Source organism: Ursus maritimus, unplaced genomic scaffold (assembly GCF_017311325.1).
Source record: "Ursus maritimus isolate PB19 unplaced genomic scaffold, ASM1731132v1 scaffold_33, whole genome shotgun sequence".
In the NCBI taxonomy this organism is placed as follows: Eukaryota; Metazoa; Chordata; class Mammalia; order Carnivora; family Ursidae; genus Ursus; species Ursus maritimus.
In genome coordinates this window covers 6,950,504-6,967,835 of record NW_024425897.1, presented here as the reverse complement: position 1 = coordinate 6,967,835, position 17,332 = coordinate 6,950,504, and positions in this window count along the sequence as shown.

The following is a 17,332-nucleotide window of genomic DNA, read 5'->3' as shown; positions in this document are numbered from 1 at the left end:
TTTGACACCCTCCTGCTTTTCAGTTTCTGTTGCTGGCTCCCACATTCTCCCAGAGCCCCTGTTCTGATTACTAGAAGCCAACTTCGATTCCTTCCACTCCTGAGTGCTTGCCCCATCTAGTAGACATTACCTCCCCTGTCTGTCCCACAGCATCTCTTTTCTGCTGTCTTTGCTGCCATGGTGATTCCAAGCCACACCATCCCCGTCTGCGTCCCCCTCCCCATTCATGCTACATATCACTCACAGTTTAGAAGCTTCTAAAGCAACTTCCTGGTTTCAAAGTCTCCCAAATTACTCAAGGTGTAGACTCATCAGCTTCATTGTCAAGATCTTCCGAAAGAGAGCCCTAACCTACCTGGCCAAGCATATCCCCTTTCCATCAGCATTTTCCTGCTTCTAGTATTCGCTCAGGCTGTCTCTGCATCCAGGAATGCCTTTCCTTTGGTGTCTTATGTCTGTAGAAATCTTGTTCACTATTTTATACCTCTTGAGTAAGCACAATGGGGCCTTTGATTTAGTAAATCCTTATTGAGTGCTCTCGGCATGGTGCTAGGTATTGAGGATGGGGGTGAGCTCCCCGCCTAGTAGAGGAGAGTGATGGGGGATGGGTCAATCAGTAAACCCGATAGCTTCAACAACGCAAATTTCTGTAGAAGGACAGAGAATGGGGATCTGGCTCGGATCTGTTTGTGGGGGCAGGGATAGTGGGGAGCTAGGGAAGTTGATACAGAGGAAATGGTATTTGGAGGGGTCAGGTAAAGATTAGAGGATAGGAATAAGCCAAAGAAGGAAGCAAAAGGAATGAATGTCAGGGGACCATGGGGAGGCACAGCCAGTCGCTCGGTCATATGGAATATCTCTGGAGAGGCTGCAGAGAAACACTGTGCCTCTTGCCAGTTCACTGAAGAGAGGAAGAGAGAGGCTCTCAATGCTCGTTGGCCCAAGTTTACCCCATGGGGTAAGTCCACACACTCACCTGGTCCTTTTGGGAAGCTGCTGGAGAGGCCAGATCCCAGGCCCTGTGACACAGGGCTTTTTCCAAGTCTAGATGTGATGGGAGGAGCAGAGTCTCTAGCAGTCTGGTGTGGTCATGGACCTGAGTGGTGGAGCCGCCATAGATCCTGCCATGGTAAGTTGGATGGAGGTTGTGCCTGACCCCAACCTCACTCCGAAAGATTCAAGGAAGCCAGTGCTGGGGCAGTGGAGGCTTTGGCTGTGGTAGTGGTGCCTGGGCTTTCCAGGCGGTAGAACATTAATTGTGACCAAAGCAGTCCACCCCCTTGAACTTCTCAGCTATACTTATGCTTTCTCATGATGTCTGGCTTCCATACTATGCTATCTGGCCTCCACTTTTGGAAAGCAAGGCTAGTATTTGTAGGGTGGATTTAAAGAGGGCAAGTTCAGGAATAGAGAGGTTAGCTAGTAGCCTACTGCAGTAGTCTTAGCAAGAGACAATAAACATCTCAACTAGGACAGTGGTAGTGGCAAGGAGAGGAGGAAAAAACTCAATAAGTATCTGGAAGATGAACAAGATTTTGGTGATTGATAAATCCGGGGGTGCTAGTAACCAAATTATGTTCCCCCCAAATGCATGTGGAAGCTTTAAGCCTCAACATGATGGTATTTGGAGATGGGGCATTTGGGAGGCGATTAGATTTCAATGAGGTCACAAAGGTGGGACTCTCACGATGGGATTAGTGCCCCTCTACAAAGAGACACCAGAGAGCTTTCTCTCTCTCTCTCTCTCTCTCTCTCTCTCTCTTTCTCTCTGCCATGGGAGAACAGAACAAGAAAGCATCCAACTGCAGATCAGGAAGAGGGCTCTCACCAACACCCAGCTATGCTGGTGCCCTGATCTCAGACTTCCAGACTCCAGAGCCAATGGAAAATACATTCCTGCTGTTTAAGCCACTCGCCTATGGTATTTGGTTCTGGCAGCCTGAGCTGACTGATCCATCGGGGTTGGGGGAGAAAGAAGAGTCAAAGTTGCTTCTGGATTTCTACCTTGAGTAACTCGAAGGACACATGGTAACTCCAACGTGTGAAGTGGAGAAGTCAGAAGTTTTGGGGTGCCTGGGTGGCTCAGCTGTTAAGTGTCTGCCTTCGACTCAGGGCATGATCCCAGGGTCCTGGGATCGAGCCCCACATCGGGCTCCTTGCGCTGCTGGGAGCCTGCTTCTTCCTCTCCCACTCCCCCTGCTTGTGTCCCCTCTCTCACTGTCTCTGTCACATAAATAAATAAAATCTTAAAAAAAAGAAGAAGAAGAAGTCAGAAGTTTTCCCCTAAAGATTTCGATCAGAAGTCAAACCGAGAGGAAGGGGGGCACCCGGCCGGCTCAGTCCGAAGAGCGTGCGACTCTTGATTTCAGGATTGAGAGATCAATCCCCACGTGGGGTGTAGAGATGACTTAAAAAACAATATCTTTAAAACAAAACAAAACACTGAGAGGATAAGGCCACACTTCTTCTGACGGCCCAGACAAAATTCTAAGTCAGAATGGAAGATGTGGCTGGCAAGGTTTTTATATCATACTAGAGAGATTTTTAAATTCCAGTTTGTCTAACTATTTTTCAAACTTCTTTTTTTTTTTTTTTTTAAAGACATTGAGTATCTTCTCTGGGAGTTTAAAAGAAAATTTCATCTCTGGTATGCCAATCTCACAGCTGTTAAAGGAAGACATTATCTTTCGTTCCGCATTACCGCCTCACAGAATGGATTGAAAAAATAGATATATAATCATCTGAGTTGAGAAGCTCTTTTTTAGCTCTGAGAGTAGGAGGTAGATTGGCATGCAAGAAATTCTGGGTTCATTTAGCAAGTGTATTAAGCGTCCTGTTGCTGTATTGTCCTGTCAAGATTTAAACTCTCTGAACAGCAAGTAGGCCCGTGGCCATGACAAAATCGTGTCTGAAGTCAGGAGCCTTTGGAGCGGTGGATACGCTTCCCCCAATATCTCCCTTGAGCTTCTTTTTAAAAGGACAGATTCTAGACAGGACGTCGGGATCCGCAAATGGTGTCAAGCCGTTTTCACAATCATGGCTCTTCCTTTGTCTTCTTTGCAAAGTTGTGCTATTATTTCTCTTTCAAATCAGGTCTTAGAAAAATACACTGCAGGGATAGTTTTGGACATCTTGACTTGAAATTTCCAGCGGCTCTTTCAGTAAGTGCTTTTTTGTTTCCATGGAAACCAGCAGTGTTTTGAAGAGGCGGTGACAGGCACATACCAGCTACCACGGGGAGGGCATGTCAGTCTATGGGTGGAAGTCAAGAGCAAAATTACCCACCTTCCCAGGCTCTCTCTGACCTGCTCAGCTTGACCTCTTAGAGAAAGAGAAGCAGAATGAGGCAGATGAAGTCATTTCCCATCCCCCCACCCCCAGCATTCTGGGTCTGCCTGGGGTTCCTGTCTACCTCACCAAGTCGTTCCCACTTGTCTTCAGCGCTCCCACTTTCAACCCACCAGCAGAGCAGATGCTGTGGCTGCTGTGTGAACGTGCGATCACGGCGCGAGGACGAGCCGGCTCTGGCAAGGGGAGGTTACGTGCCCATTGGCTGGCGTTTCCTTCCTTGTGGAATTCATTGCTGGGAGCTCTGGCTTGTCTGGCTAGGGAATCTCAGGTTGGGATAGTTCTTTAAGAATTCATGAGGTTCCCATATTGGTGTATGGGGGCGAGAGCCGGGCATACATTTTTCACAAACCCCGAGATTCTGCTAGATTTGGGGAGACATTCCCAGCAGGTACGTGACCCACCCGCCAATGTCTAATTACTGGCGGACCGGGAATGGGGCACTGTCAGAGGAAAGCGGTGTGGACCCTCCTCTCTAGCTTCCTGATGAGCTGGGGGTGGCGCAGGTTTAAAAAGAAAAGTAATCCTCCGTGAGATTCAGCAAAAGACCTTGTTACTCCCACAGATGCAAATGGGGAAACTTGTATTTATTTGGTCTGGATTTTACCAGTCACAGAAGAAAGACCTCTGTCTTGTCATATACTCTCGCCTTACAATCTGCAGGAGATGCCACGTGTCCTCATGGCCCTCACCACTTCTCCGCACCTGTGTCCCTTGCCCTGAGTGATTTTTCTGGACAGCCCCATCTGCCGGCACAGGTGACAGGCCAGCAGTGGCCGGGCATTCACACCGTCTGAGAGCAGCCCCACCCCAATGACTGATGGGAGGTGAGGAGCAATTTTATCTCTGCTGTCTCCCTGCTTGGCAAGCAGAAACTAAGGTGTGTGTCTACACTGGCTCCCAGGGTTCCCAGGTGGAAAAGAATGCCATTAAGCAAGTTATGCCCTTGCTTACCAAACCTTTTTTTTTTTTTTTAAGATTTTATTTATTTATTCGACAGAGATAGAGACAGCCAGCGAGAGAGGGAACACAAGGAGGGGGAGTGGGAGAGGAAGAAGCAGGCTCATAGCAGAGGAGCCTGATGTGGGGCTCGATCCCATCACGCCGGGATCACGCCCTGAGCCGAAGGCAGACGCTTAACGACTGAGCCACCCAGGCGCCCCGCTTACCAAACCTTTTATTGACTGCCTCCCTTTCCCTGCCTCATTTCCCTACTTACCCATGGATATATCCTGCGTGGGCTTTTTATATATTTATTTTTATTTTATTTTCCCACCATTTTTTTATTGGGGCAAAATTCTCATGCTAACATAAAATGAACCATTTTATTTTATTTAAAAAAATTTTTTAAAGTAGGTTCCACACCCAGCACGGAACCCAACATGGGGCTTGAACTCACGACCCTGAGATCAAGACCTGAGCTGAGAACATGAGTCAGATGCTTGACTGACCGAGCCACCCAGGCGCCCCTAGAATGAACCATTTTGAGGTGAGCAATTCAATGGCATTTAATACATTCCCCGTGCTGTGCAACCCCATCTCTATCCGCATCCAAAGCATTCTCATCAACCCTAAAGAAAAGCCCACACCCACTAAACAGTTACTTTTCCTCCCCCTCCCTTAGTCCCTGGAAACCATAGGGCGTCTGCTTCCTGTCTCCATGGATTTGCCTATTCTGGATATTTCCATAAACGGAATAATATAATACGGTACCTTTTGTATCTGGCTTCTCTCGCTGAGGATCATGTGTTCTATTTTGTTTATTCACATTTTGGCACGTGTCAGGACTTCATTCCCTTTCATGGCTGAGTAATATCCCACTGTATGGATATAACACAATTTATTTAACCACGTATCTATTGATAGACATTTCGGTTGTTTCCACCTTATGACTATTGTAAATAGTACTGCTAGGAACATCACATACACGCATCTGTTTAAACTCCTGTTTTCAATTCATTTGGGGGGTAGACCTCGAGATGGAATTGCTACATTCTACGAGGATTCACTTTTTAGCTTTTTGAAGCTTTAGCCCAATTGCTTCCACATCGATTATATGAGGGTTCCGGTTTCCCCACATCCTTGCCAACACTTAGGATTTTCTGGGCTTTTCAAATTATGTCTATCCTCATGGGAGTGAAGTAGTAGCTCATTCAGTATCTTTTTCACTTGCTTATTCCCACCAATTCTTTATTCTCAAAAATGTCAAATACATGGGAAAAATGTAAAAGGGGGAAAAGAACACAGAACACCTGCATGCCATCCATTGAGATTCAATATCTTTGAATTGTCTAAGCAGTTCCTGGTGGGGTTGTTGAACTTGTTCCTCTGTCTTGGGAATTTCCTGTGAACTGGAAGTTCTATCTAGAAGCCTGAATAGAGTATGGTGAAATGTGTCAACTTAGCATCTTTATTTTATTTTTTAAATTTTAATTAAATTTTTATTTCTTTAAAAGATTTTATTTATTTATTTATTTATTTATTTATTTATTTATTTATTTGACAGAGAGAGAGCGAGAGAGGGAACACAAGCAGGGGGAGTGGGAGAGGGGGAAGCACTTCCCGCTGAGCAGGGAGCCCAATGTAGGGCTTGATCCCAGGACCCAGGGATCATGACCTGAGCTGAAGGCAGACACTTAACGACTGAGCCACTCAGGTGCCCCTTTATTTTATTTTTTAAAGATTTTATTTATCAGAGAGAGAGAGCACACAAGAAGGGGGAGCAGCAGGCATTGGGAGAGGGAGAAGCAGGCTCCCACAGAGCAAGGAGCCCAATGAAAGACTCCATCCCAGGACCCTGGGATCATGGCCTGAGCCAAAGGCAGACGCTTAACTACTAAGCCATCCAGGCGACCCAACCTAAGCATCTTTAATAATAATATCAGATTAGAGTATGGGCTTTTACTAAGGGCCCATGGCTTCACCCCCCTATTCTCACCAAATCTCAGTATGACCCTATGTGGACGAGGCGGCAGTTGTTTCCGCCCACCCAGCGCCCACAGACCTCTCTTCTGGTGGCAATACTTTGATTTTCCTCCCAGAAACCACCCCTCGCTGTGTTGGCACACCTGCTTAGGTGACGCCCGGCGCAACCGCTCACACCCAAAAGGCACCTGACCAAGGTTCTGCAGTGAGGGGTGTAGTGATTGGCCAGGGCGAGGCACGTGATCCCGGTTGGGCCAATGAGAACCAGCCCCTGAGCTACAGCCGTTCTGGGAATAGGAGGCTGCCTGTTTCATTGTAGGACTCCCTATTCTTTTATGTAAGCTAAAGAAAGTGCTGCCAAGTAATTGCGAAAGGGCACCATTTGTAAGATACATCCTGATTTCAGACATGTTCAAATGTGAAAAGAAAAAATATCTTAGTTTGCTGGCCATCTTGCCCTACCCTGGAGCGGAGCCTGTCTGAGGAGTTGGCCGGGTTCCTGAGGAGAGTTGCTGACTCTCCATGCCCGGTTGCCTCTTCTCCAGTAGCCCAGAAACACTCACTGGGAGGCGCCTAGCTGGAGTTCTGGATGCTTCTGCCACAGACCCAGCCTCCCCAAAGCCTTGCTCTCTACTCGCAAACAGGGTCTTCTTGTTCCCTGACTTTGCGGGGACCGCATAGACTCCATTCCGCAGAAGACAGCAGGAGAAGCAGCTACGCAGTTCCCAGAGGCCAGTCAGTGTTGAATGAGACATTCCCTTGGGGACTAAGGTGGTGGTCAGGGTACTGCGAGAGAGGTTCTAGGAACCACCATCCCGCAAAGACCTCCAGGCTCAGGAATCCGAAGGGTGACCAGCTCGCTGTGTGACATTGGACCGTTTACCCAGCCTCTCTGGGCTTCAGCCTCCTCATCCATAGCGGTTTGTTATTTTCAGGGTTGCTGGGAGATCATCCCTGCAGAGGTCATCACAACACCAGGCACAGTGTCAGTGTTCCAGGCTTGTGAAAGCTCTCCCGCCCAAGGTTATCCAGCCCTTAGGTATGCGGCCAGCCTTGAACCAGGGGATGTCTGGCTCCCCTGCTGTGTTCTTAACACCTCCCCAGGCTTGTCGCACAACCTTGATCTGCTTCCCCTCTCCCCTACTCTTGTCACTCTCTTAAACTCTGGGCTAAATTGTGACAAAAGAGGGATTTGTGGCAAATGGCTCAGCAGGATTAGGAGGTGACTGCTGGGCACATCTGTTGCCCATGTTGACAGACTCCAGAAAACAAAATTGTCACCAGCTCTGCTCTGCCCAGTGCTTATGGTAGGGGTGGGAGCGGGGAGCAGCGGGAGGACCTCCAAGGCCAGCCCACACCCCCAGGGCAGTGTGTCTTTTAAAAATAAAAAGCTTAGGGGCGCCTGGGTGGCACAGCGGTTGAGCGTCTGCCTTCGGCTCAGGGCGTGATCCCTGCGTTATGGGATCAAGCCCCACATCAGGCTCCTCCGCTATGAGCCTGCTTCTTCCTCTCCCACTCCCCCTGCTTGTGTTCCCTCTCTCGCTGGCTGTCTCTATCTGTGTTAAATAAATAAATAAAATCTTAAAAAAAAAAAAGTTTAGGAATGAGGCTTTCGTTGCAGGTGCTGTCTTTCCCTGCGGTTGTACTTCTGCTCTTTGTGTTGCAAACTCAAAGGTCAAAAGATTTTTTTAACAGAGGTGGACGCAGAAAAATCCAGCCACGAGAATGTGCATGGCAGGTTTCAAGGCAACCCACAACGTGAGCAGCCTGACAACTGGGTGCCTGGGAGAGGGAGCTGGTGCGGGGGAGCTCTGGTGGGGGCGGGATGCAGACGGGGACCGAGAGAGAGACAGAGAGACAGAGACCGAGGAAACAGAGACACGGAAACAGGGAGGAGAGGCAGTAAGAAAGCAGAGAACCACACAGAAAAAGGTGCGGAGAGAAACACGAAGAGACAGACACAGAGAGGCAAAGAGAGACAGAGAGAATCCGAAGGAGAGAGAGAGAGGACAGAGAAAAGGAAGACCAAGAAAGAATAAAAACCAGAACAGAAATGAATGTAAGGAAATGAAAGGTGATAAGAGAGCCACCGAGAGGATTGTGCCTAGCTCCATGCCGAGTGCAGAGTAGGGATTAAAATATTTGTTGGCTTTAAAGAGAAAGAAAAGAGATCTGAGAAGATAGAGGGGAAGAAAGGTGGGGGAGAACTTGAGAAGAGGCAGACAGCAGGGAAAAAAAGGCAAAAGGAAGAGAGAAAGGAGGCAGGGAGGAGGAGGGAGGGGTCTGATTCAGGCAGCGGGGCCGGGCACCCCGGTTTCCTCTCCTGCATTTTCCCCCGGAAGGCTGAAGTCAGCGATAATTCCATGGCTCTGCAAGCCGGGGGCCCTAGTGTAGGGTCCAGGCTGAGTTAGAAGGTTATGGATCTGGTTCTGGGCAGCTTATCTCCCAGAGTTTCTGCCCCAGAGTAGACCCCTCTCCTAGGCCCTCAATGCTTTTTCATAGGACATGACTTTGGGAAGACCATGGGAGATACTACAGCCAGACCTGGGCACATCATTTGCAGGACAAAATGAAAATACAGGGGCCTTTGTTAAAAATTATTAAAAATGTCCGGACAGAGACAGTAGAGTATGAAACCAAGTGTGGGGCTCTTCCAAGCACAAGGCACCTACCACCCTCACTTAGTTGCTGCACAGGGAGCCGGAGAGGTGGGACCCTAGATCCTCTGGGATGGTGAGAGGCAGTGACCCTATAATGAGCTTCTCTGTTGATTTCATTCATTCATTCATTCATTCATTCAACCAGACAGAGTAGTTATTACCAGCCCCATTTTACAGATGAGGAAGCTGAGGCCACTGGCCAAAGTCCCAGGGCTAGTAAGTGGTGGAGCCAGGTTGGCTTGCCTAGAACCCTCGCTCTGGACCATCAGGCCATTCCTATTGCTATCCCTCTTCTAAATGGAACAGGAGACGAAAAGTGAGGCTCAGTGGGTTGGGAAGGAGCATCTGCTTCAGGACTCCTTCTAGTCTTCCAGCAGGAAGATCAGTGGAATCGAAATAGTAAGAAGGCTGTTTCGCATAAACACTGGCAGTTATGCACATTAAGGGGATGGGCAGAATTAGCAGGAAACCAGAAATCATGCCCCCAAAGCAAGCCTGACCGCGCCCCAGGGACACGGGCAAACATTTCGCATCTGATGAGTCATTACAGCATCAGGTGCAAGGAGTTACAGGGTTTCATAAGTTTGGTTTGGTAAGCCGCTAGCATCAGGTTATTCTGCAGTGAACACCCTGGAGGGATGTGTAGAGTCTTCCAGAACAGGGGTTCTCCTGAGTTTGGGTGTAGCTTTCCCTGTTGGGGCTCTCCAGAAGCAGACCTTGAGGCGCGCCTGGGTGGCTCAGTCATTAAGTGTCTGCCTTCAGCTCTGGGGGTGATCCCAGAGTCCTGGGATCGAGCCCCACCTTGGGCTCCTCCGCTGGGAGCCTGCTTCTTCCTCTCCCACTCCCCCTGCTTGTGTTCCCTGTCTCACTGGCTGTCTCTCTCTCTCTGTCAAATAAGTACATAAAATCTTAAAAAAAAAAAAAAAGAAGCAGACCTTGAGTCAAGATCCACTCAAAGTGAGAGGTCATGCCTGAAGCACCAGGAGAACGGGAAAGCCTGGCTCAGAAGGGAAGGAAGCTGATACAAACGGTGCTGCTGAGCGCCGTGGACACCTGCGGGTCCTCCCCAGTGGGAACTCCGGGGACAGAGTAGAACACGCCTCAGAGTTGTCCTTCCCAAGGGAAGTGAGAGTTGGGGGGAAATTCTCCAGCTTTGATCCCCAACTCCAACCCTCAGTGGCTGAGGGCTGCTTTCAGGCATAGCTTGCTGACCCTTTCAGACACCCTGTAAATCTCTGACATAGAATATTTCATTCTTAACTGCGGGTCCTGAACCCTTAAAGGTGGCAGTTACTGCTAGACAGAGAATTGTCTGTATGTTACATAAAGATTGCAATTTTCAGATGTATGTAGATGTTTTGTGACTGACTAAATTCTTGATAGCTCTGTGTGTGTGTGTGTGTGTGTGTGTGTGTGTGGTGGGACACACAGTCACACGCACACATGATGTATTTTCTCAATTACCTAAAATACAACTAATGTTAGTAATACCTCTCAGTTTCAAAGAACAGATACCCAACTCACATTGGCTTCATCCCGAAGAGAACGTTTGGTTTATAGGACTGCAAAAGCAAAAGGTAGTAGTAGGTCTGAATTTTGCCCCAGTTATTTCCTTCCCTTCCCTTTTTTCTTTTCTTCCTTCCTTTTTCGAGATTTTATTTTAAAGTAATGTCTACACCCAACATAGGGCTCAAACTTACAACCCCACGATCAAGAGTCACATGATCTATGGACTGAGCCCCCCAGGCACCTCTTGATCTTATTTTCATTTACAGACTTGTCCCACGGGGCAGCAAGGTGAAGGTCCAGGCACACCTCCTAGCAGCCTGGCAACTCCCACACAGCGGGCCGGTTTCCCATTGGCCCAGCTTGGTTCACCTGACCATCTCTAGCTTATCATGGAATCTGATTGGCCAGACTGTTGTCAGGGGCTCATAGCATCCGGAAGTAGGGTCCTCCCTCCAGGCACATAGGCTGAGAGAGAGCCCCTCTTTTGCTAGTTTCCCAAAGGAAAATCGGGGAGCCATTACCAAGAGAAGGGAGACTGGATTTTCATTACAACCAGCATGTGGAGTGCCTGACATGCAAAAGGGTCCCTCCTTTTGGAAAATGTTGGGGTCCAGGCTAAAACATACCCGAGTCTTCCTAAAGAGACTTAAACTTGTTTGGCTAGGATATCAGAATAAAAGTCCAGCTCTTTCATCATAATTTGGTGAAATAATTTTATTTTTATATATTTATTTAAGTAGGCTCCACACCCACTGTGGGGTTTGAACTCCCAACCCTGAGGTCAAGAGTTGCATGCTCTACTGGCTGAGCCAGCTGGGCGCCCCTGGTGAAATCATCTTAATTATATAAACCTCTCAGAGAATTCTCCAGTAGAAAGTAGTTGAAAGTCAGGAAGGAGGGACCGTAGGAGGGAGAGGGCTGGAACTGGGGAGGCAGAGGGAAGCTTTAAATATCCCTTGTAAAAATGTGCAGGTAGAAGAAGTCTCTCTCTGGGTGGGATTCTCGAGTACCCCTGGTTCGCACTTGACTGCTAAGAAAAGAGGGATTCCAGAGCCAGTGGTAAAGCCTTTCGAGATAAATAAACACAATGGTTCCCAACTGATTGTCCTATATTCCTTTTAGCCTCTTGTCACAACAGACTGCTGCGGTAAACAGCCTTGTACAAAAATCCTTACCCCGGTGCCTTGGATTTCTGTGGGATAAATGGAATACATTTTGATGGGCTTTTCAGCTTTAGAAAGGGAAAATGAGTCGGAGCTTTGTGTAATGACCTGGCGAGATGTCTGGAATAGATATGTCCTCTCTCCCTCTCCGTCTAGAAAGAGACACAGGTATAAATAGAGTTAGAGCTGTATGGAGATAGATATACATAGATACAGAGATAGAGATACAAATTTAGGGATGGAGGTGGAAATGCAGATAAATATATCAAGTGGTGGGGGGGGCAAGGTGCGTAATGATTTCTTTTGAGGAAAACAGAATCTCTCCTGTGTGTTTTCATGAGCAGAGGGGATGGTGTGGAAGGCTAGTCACCCAACAGCAAACAGTGATGTTTCAAGGGTGTGGACCTCAGAGGGCTTAAGAGAGGTTATTAACTTGCTTACTAGCTTAGGGTGGTGTTTGAATTGTTACCGTCCGCACGGGACATTTTATACATGCCTCTATTTCACATGCAATAAGGCAAAAACAGGGGTGTCTGGGTGGCTCAGTCAGTTAAGCGTCTGCCTTTGGCTCAGGTCATGATCCCAGGGTCCTGGGATCAAGCCCCATGCTGGGTTTCCTGTTCAGCTTCTTCTTTTCCCTCTCCCCCAGCTCGTGCACACTCTCTCTCAAATAAATAAATTCTTTATCTTTTATTTTATTTTATTAAATTTTTAAAAACTATTTTATTTAAGAGAGAGAGAGAACACAGAGGGGAAGAGAGAAGCAGACTCCCCACTGAGCAGAGAGACCAACTCGGGGCTCGATCCCAGGACCCTGAGATCATGACCTGAGCCAAAGGCAGACACTCAATAGACGGAGCCACCCAGACATCCCCTAAATAAAATCTTTAAAAAAAATAAAGCAAAAACGTTACAAGAGAAATACATACATTGCATCTGAGAACAACCTAGAAGGTTCCACTCTACACCCCCCACTACCCCTGTCTTCTAGAAAGGTTGAGGACCAAGGAAGATGCAGCAAGTTGGGGGATCGGAAAATGAAAAGGTATACTTGTTTGTTGGAAATAAAACACCCAGTTAAATTTGAATTTCACATAAAGAAGGAATACATTTTAGTATAAGGCATGGGAGACACTTGGAACAACAATGGGCACAGAGGATTTTTAAAGAAGTTTCCCTGGGGGCTCTGCCTTGTAATATGCTTGCACTCAGTCCCCGTGAGAGAACATTAGTACAACTTAGATTTTTAGCTCATCTTTTGTGGACTTGGCGTGGTACTCGGGTTGAGGGAGGCGCTCTGTGAGCCCTGCAACCAAGGCACCCCCATCTGCCATCAGTAACAGTCTTGGCCTGGGTTTTTGTCATGGCCGAGGATGAGGTATCGATGATGCTGGTCTCTCTCTCTGGCCAAGATGAAGGGCAGCCTGCTCGTTTTCGATATCGAATTCGGTTGTATCAGGTGGCTCAGTCGGTTGAACGTCTGCCTTCTGCTCAGGTCATGATCCCAGGGTCCTGAGATCAAGCCCCACATCGGGCTCCCTGCTCAGCGGGGAGTCTGCTTCTCCCTCTCCCGCTGCCCCTCCACCTGCTTGTGCTCCCTTTGTGTCTCTTTCTCAAATAAATAAATAAAATATTCAAAAAAAAAAAAAAAGAGAAAGAAAGAAAGAAACAATTCATTTCATCAGATGATTTTGTCCAAAGAAAATAAACCTTGTGAGCGAGTGAAGGGTGACTTATCTTTAGGAAGCCAGAGGCCTTGGAGTACGCCATGCCGAGGCTGCCATCTGGTGGTGGAAAGCGATCCAGCAGGCCGGGCACACGGGCCACACCTTGGGCTTCTCAGTTGGTGGTCCTTCTTTCAACAATGCTTGGGTGCCTGCCCGCCCCGTGCCAGGCAACAATATTGGAAGTGGGAGAAATGGCATACTTTTGGTACAAATGGCGTGCTTTCTGAATGGTCATCTCTTAGTTTAGTGCAAATACAAACTTATACTACAGGAAGTGTAAGGAAATGGAAAGTTAAAGTCTCTGAAACTTTGAAGCCATGAAATTCATATTGAAACCAGTTTTTCTTTCTTATGCTGTCTTTTAGTGCAAAGGAGTAGTAAGTCTTGGGCAGAATCGTAACATGGAGAGAGAGGAGAGAGAGAGAGGGAGAGGAGAGAGAGGAGAAGGAGGAGGAGGAGAAGGGAGGGTGAGAAACTTGGAATGGGAGGTAGGTGAGGCACAAGACCTGAAAAGTTGGTAGAACTTTTCCAGAAGGTGGCATTCATACCTTATCTTTGTTTTTAGGCTCCACTTAAAAAAAATTATTTATTTATTTATTTGAGAGAGTGAGAGACATCACGAGCAGTGGGGAGGGGTAGAGGGAGAAGCAGGCTCCCCACAGAGCAGGAAGCCTGATTCGGGACTTGATCCCAGGACCCTGGGATCATGACCTGAGCCGAAGGCAGACAGGTGCTTAACCGACTGAGCCACCCAGGTGCCATTTAGGTTCTGCTTTGATGAACTATTTTCTCTGTTTGTATGGTTGCGGAACATCTAGAAACAATTACTTACATTTCACAATGTATGGAGTTGGCTTCATGAATTACGTTTTATGCTTGTGTCGGGTAGGATGATATTGGCAGCATCCATTGGAGGGAGGCCAGGGGTTTCTGCCCCCATCCCCCATTCTTATTGTGTTGCTTTTGTTCTCAAGCTGGACGCTTCCATTGCAAAATGGCCACGGGGGTCATGATACGTCACGACTGGGATCAAGGTGTGAGGAAGGGGGGCTGGTGCCGCAGCAGCTGGGTCTCTCTCTTTTATCAGGAAAGCAGTTCCTTAGAGCATTTCCCGTGCCCCCCCCCCCCCCNCGCCAAGCTGACTTCTGCCAAGGCTCATCGATCAAAAGGGGCTAGAAGATCAACCCTAGCAGCAAAGGAGGATGGGAAGATGGGTAACAGAATGGTCCTAATTGAAACTGGCCGTGACCCATTGTTTGAGGATGGGCTTATGGTTGCTCTGAGCAAAACTGGGTGTCTGCTGGCAGATGGCAGGGAAACAGATATTGGCTGGGTACCTTTCAGGGTCTGCCCCAACATTCTATCATGTGCAGGACAGTCAGTAATGTCTCCTCCTTCTTTTATGTCGGGATGGAGAGGCCCCATCCTGGGGTGCTCCACAGCGATGTAGCAAGTCTCCCCCAAATCCCAATAAGCTGTTAATCACGGACTGAGCCAAAATTCGAACCCAGAGTGTCAGCTGTTAGCCACCGCTGAACCCAGACAAACACCTCCTGGGATAAAAGCCAAACAAAGCAGAATCCCTTTGCTCAGGGCATCCAGAGGCTAAAAGAGCCGGCTTTGGTTCTGGGTGTCCTGGAAGGAGGCAGCACTGCGGACGCTGGCCTTCCGTCCTTCCTATCCTGGACTTCCAGCTGCAGCCTCACATCCTGCACCCCATTTCCTCGGGTCCCAGCCATGCAGACTTGGGTGAGGGACGGCCTCTCTGAGCCTCAGATGCCACATCTATGAAAGGAGAATAGTAATAGTACCCTTACTTGCAAGAATGAATGAGACATTACAGTGTATCAGGTAACTGGGAAATTCTCAAACTGTTCTAAAATTAGAAGTGTATTCAGAATGTAGAAAACAAAACAAAAAGACCTAGCAAGTGGCCAGAGAATGCCAGCTACTATTATTACTATTAAGGATTTTTTAAAAAAATATTTTATTTATTCATTTGAGAGAGACAGAGACAGAGAGAGCACAAGCAGGGGGAGAGGCAGAGGGAGAGGGAGAAGCAGACTCCCCGCTGAGCAGGGATCCCGATGCAGGACTTGATCCGAGGACCTGGAGATCATGATCTGAGCCAAAGGCAGACACTCAAACATCTGGGCCACCCAGGCATCCTTTAAGTATTCTTTCTCTATTATCCCGGCAGGGAGTCCCTTGGTCAGTTCTTTCTGGTTCTGTCTCCTGGCCCAGGGCTGTCCATCCCGCTGTGGGTCTGCTAGTGAGGGTGGCTTCTGGTCTCAAGGGAGGCTCTGTGTTTCCACTGTTGTCCTTAACCCGTAGGGCAGCCAACCCCGGGAAACCGAATCTTGGTCCTGAAGCCACCCTGGATGCACTCTGACCTTTCCGTCTTCCTTCTTTGCCCTGTCTGTCCTTCCTTATGGATCTCCATCCCAGAACTGACTGAGCGACAGGCCCATGAGTGACTGCCCCACTCTGGTCCTTCCAGCCACCCCACACCTGCTAAAGAAGCTTCTCCTCCTGGGTGGCACCGTTCAGAAGCCCACCCCTCTGTTTTATAATGGAAATTATGGGACACTTCGGGGGAGGATCCCTCTGAGAACCACCAGGATGCTTCCCCCTGCCCCGCCTTCCCCATTTGCCGTTGAGTTGTCCCTGTGAGAAATGGCCTCAATCCTGGAGAATTACCTAAACCTTGGGTCGGATTCCCCAGGTGGCCACCAGGGGGAGCACTAAACACAGAAGTCCAGTTGAGTCTCCCTCCTGCTTGCCTTGAAGATCTGCCCCAACCTGGCTTTCCAGCCACCCCTGTGCCTTCAACCGCCTCCCTCCAGCCACACTGCCAACCATCAAAGGTGCCAAGCTCCCTCCCTCCACGTGTTCCCTCTGCCCTGAAGCTTTCCCCAATCACTCTTTGACCCCTCTATTCATCCTTTATTTTTTATTTTTTAAATTTAAATTTAAAATTTTTTTAAAGATTTTATTTATTTATTTGACAGAGAGAGAGAGAGACAGCCAGCGAGAGAGGGAACACAAGCAGGGGGAGTGGGAGAGGAAGAAGCAGGCTCCCAGAGGAGCAGGGAGCCCGATGTGGGGCTCGATCCCAGGACCCTGGGATCACGCCCTGAGCTGCAGGCAGACGCTTAATGATTGAGCCACCCAGGCACCCTTATCCTTTATTTTTTAAAAAATATGTTATTTATTTTAGAGAGACAGAGAGCAGAGCAGGGGGAGGAGCAGAGGGGGAAGGAGAGGAAGAGGAAAAGAACCCCAAGCAGATTCTGCAATGAGCATGGAGCTCACTGCAGGCCTCGATCCCATGACCTGGATATCATGACCTGAACCAAAACCAAGAGTCAGTCGATCACTCTATCAACTGAACCACCCAGGCGCCCCTCGATATATCCTTTAGATCCCAATTTAAAATCACCCCCTTGCCTGCTCAGCCCCAATCACAAGTCCACCTGGCATATCCCTGCACTTTTCATTCTTGGCATGGATCACTGCTCGTGTTCATATATTAATCTGTGCGGCTCGTTGATTTCGGGTCTGTCTTCCTGCTAGATTAGAAGGTCCAAACGGTCAGGGACCACGTCCTAGTCTTCCCCGGCCCGGGACTGGCCACAGCAAAAACCGAAGCAGGAGCTCACGTACAATTACAAGCATGCCACTACCAGCAAACCCTCGCAGAGCCCTTGTGACGTGCAGGCACTGTTCTGAGTCCTTCATGTGTATGAACTCATTGGACTTGCAACAGCAGCCCCATTGCCCTCATTTCACGGATGGGGGAGCAGAACAGTAGGGGGTTCAGTCACTTGCTCAAGGTTATCCAGCTAACAAGCCTCAGAGGCGAGTAATGAACCCAGCCCCTAAACATATATATATATAGTAAACATATATATATATAGTAAACATCTAGCGATTTTCTCAACGATCCTCTAATTGTTAATACAGTTCTCCCCGCGAACAGGAAAGGCTCGTCGAGTTT